Raw genomic sequence first — 3,693 nt, 5'->3', positions numbered from 1 at the left:
ACATATGTCCTCGCCATCGGGAGTCGCTTGGTTTGAGTTGGAGACACCCATCTGCTAGATGTTCTGTTCCCACAGTTTCGTCCTCGCACAGTGTGAAGGCCAAGGAGCGGCCGAAGGCTGAGAGGGGGTTAAGCAAACTGGCATCCCAGTTTATAATGAAGGAGACAGGCATTTTTATTCCGGTCGGCTCAGGTAAGAAGCAGCAGGAGAGCAATTCTGAAGCGTAGATTTAAGGTGGGGGGGTGTTGTTCATGGTGGCCTCACTGTCTTACATTTTTCCCTTATAATATACCTCGATATTTCTCAGTAACGCATTGTTTGGTATCAAAACCATAGGTATATGCTCCAAATGTCGTACTAAATGCCTTAGACAGAGCGGAAATGTAGTTGCTGCAGACCAAATCGAGGAGGTGGCTCATAAAGTACATACTTTATCATTGGTAGGTTAATATTTATGATTTAGAATCCTCTTGAAGGACCAAATGTAAAATAGACTTTCCGACCTAGAGATGGGTGCGCACTTAAAGTATCTAGATAAACACTTATGTCATTTTGGTATAATGCAGTCGGACTAAGTCGATGATAGTCTGCCGCCAAACCAAGAACAACAGCATGTCTGGCAAGGAAATTCAATTCTCGGGAGTCTCTATGTACCTACCCTCCTCCCCAGGTGTCTCGCCTGGTTTTTATTTTCAAAAATGCTCTCGGGCGTCCTGTGGAACGATAACTAGAACGCGTCGGCCTGGGAGCAAGAATGTTGGTGGAGCAAAGGACCTCACTCGCCTTCAGCCCTCTCCCACCCAATATAACGGCCACAGCTCACCTAACAGATGAGATACCTGCGGAGGAGGCTATTATGTACCGATTTTCGATGTTTTTGTCATAAAAACATCAACATCATTAAACCGTTATTGTAATCATAAACAGGATATCGAAATTGCTGTTTTTCTTGTCACAAACAGGCAAAATTTAAGCACTATTAACAAACATTATTAATGTTATTTAAGTGGAACAGCTATGTTTAGTTTCAACCACTCTGATCATGTTTGCATTATACTTTAGGAAAGTGAAGGCTCGGATTCTTTGCTGAGCATGATGGAAGTCGGACCTGTTGCTGAAAGTATGCCAGCGCCTACTAGAAAGCTCAGCAAAGATACACCCGTCTTTCAGACACCTGAGGGACACGCCTTTGTGCGCATTTCCTGGTCCCATTTCCAGGATCCATTTCCAGGGTGCCTTCCCTGTGGTGTATTTTTTCAGGAAGTACAGTCTTTCTTTATCCGACAAAACACGGGCTTCAATGATGGTCTCAAAGGCTCTCATAAATATGGGATAATCAAAGTAATTGCTATTGAAGGTTGGCGGTTGTTGAACTGGGAGGGAACTAATCCGTTGCTGCTCCGGGATTAGGGCACTGAGCTCGGTTTGCTTGGCCTGAAGCTTCACAATCTCTTGAAGTGCGACTTTGCTTGGGCTTGGAATTTCTGTCCTCGGCTCTAACGTAACAGGTAGTGGTGTGAATGGATTTGCAGAGCCCGAGCATTGCCCTTCCATCTTAACGGGCAAGTATGGCATTTCTGAAGAGGATGATTTAAAGGGATTACTTTGAGATACATCTGTTCAAACTTCTGATTTTACCGGCAATGTGGGCGGCCCCGATGGTGGTAAGCTTGGAGGGTTTGCGGCAGTAGCAACTCCAAGTGTTGGCAAACAAGACTCTTCGGATTTTAAAGGTGCTGTTGATTCCCTTGGCCCAAAGGGAGTCATGTCTGGATGGAACCCACCTTGTTCTTGAATCCTTTGGCAACGGGGTTTGGTTTCCTTAATTGAACTAACGTTTTCTTCATCCTCCAGTGCTCTCATAGCATCCCTCTCTGCCCTTGCCATTTCCAACTCCTTCATCTTCTTAATTATTTTCAGCTCAGCCTCCTTGTCCAAATATTTCATTTCCGCTTCTACTTTAGCAGCCTTGGCTGCAGCTTTGATTTTCCTTGAGCGTACAGAGGAGCTGGACTGTTCCGAAGATTTTGTGCTAAGGGAACCACCCGACCTCCAGGATTTTACTGATGAGTTTTCTTCAAAGACCTTTCTTTCAATTGAATGAATTCGGCTGCTGATTCTTAAGCGCCATTCACTGAATTCATGGTCTATTAAGTCAAAATATCGGTAAGAAGCTTCCTTGTCTTCTTCAGTTTCCATAAGATCGTGATGCTGTTTAAATGCTTGATTTAGATCTTCTTTCAATAAATCGAGTTCTTCTGCTTCAGATGTGAGACGTTTGACGTCCTCAAGTTCATCAACGAACGAGTTCACCCTTTCAATTTGCCTTGCTAATGGTTTCTTTGCTGCATCTCGGGGGATGCTTCAAAGTTTCTATCATGTATTCCCTTCCTTTCAAAGTTAGTTTCCGGTTCCGGTCACGCATTGACTGGTCACATGTAACACACTCACTTGCTTGTTGCATAACATGGATTTCACTTTCTCCTTCATAATGCGGCGAGCTCAACAGGTTACCAATGATTTCCTTTGCACTTTTGTCGCTAATTTCGCTCATTTTATTGCTTTACTTTGTACATCCTAATCTTGAAAGATGGCGGAGATATTTTACTGTAGCTTCGGCTACTATCAAGAAGCGGCCGAATCAAGACGTGTCGCAGAATTTATGGGTAGACTTTACGGAGATTACGATGCAGGTAATTTAATGAAGGCAATCAAAGTTCTGTGAAAGACGTTTATTTCTCGGTAACAAAACAATGATCGATGATTCTCGTAAACTGAAAAGTAAGGGTTACAATGGAACTAAATCAACAACTAAATAAACGAATCAAAGCAAACAACTAAAAGATTAAGACATGACCCTTACATCTTGGTGGTGGAACCCCAAACATCACAATGAAAGCACGATAAAACCAAGTGTTCTGCACACAAAGGCATAAACTAAATGCAACAAAATATAACTTTAGAGCACTGACAAACTCCACTTAAGCTTATTTACTATATGAAACCACTATTGAGCAAAGCATCATCATAAACGGCTAGAAGTACTTATATGCAAATTTCCAACATAAACATAAAAGCATGCACTCGAGATAATGAAATGAAAACATTACTTAAATGATTACTCCTCAGGGGACTAATTCCATAGGGAGTAGGTATAAAACAAGGAAAGTAACTCACATATCTGTCCCACACAATCTAAGACTAGGATGATAACTTGCTTTGGAAGACCGTTATTTCTTCAACGACGATCAACATGCGACTGAGCAGGCTGACAGAAAAACTGAACTTTGATATGACTAAAGGTCAACCAAAAGGCATGGCCAGTAAGTTGAGCCCCTAAGGGTGCAAAGATTGTGTAGGCCAAGGAAATGAAATCTAACCATATAAGGAGAAAGTAAGTGACCACCGTAACATGTGTCTTTTGTAATGCCACGCATTTTTTAGTTCTCTGGGCAATGAGAGTGACAATCAGTCCTATCGACATAGTCTTAGTTCACCAAACATGTTTTTTAAGTAATTCCATTCTTCTATGGCTTGACGGTCTAAGTCTGGTGTTATGAAAAACTCTGATAATGGCAATCGTAGGAACTTAAAATGCTAACAGATGAAAGGACATCGAGATTACAGCAACCACCTATCTTGTATATTCGAAGACTAGGACGGCTGAGTACAATAGCAATCAACTCCTCAGAG

This window comes from Montipora foliosa, unplaced genomic scaffold (assembly GCF_036669935.1).
Source record: "Montipora foliosa isolate CH-2021 unplaced genomic scaffold, ASM3666993v2 scaffold_436, whole genome shotgun sequence".
Classification (NCBI taxonomy): domain Eukaryota; kingdom Metazoa; phylum Cnidaria; class Anthozoa; order Scleractinia; family Acroporidae; genus Montipora; species Montipora foliosa.
The sequence above is the reverse complement of the archived record's forward strand: the minus strand, read 5'-3'. Positions refer to the sequence as shown.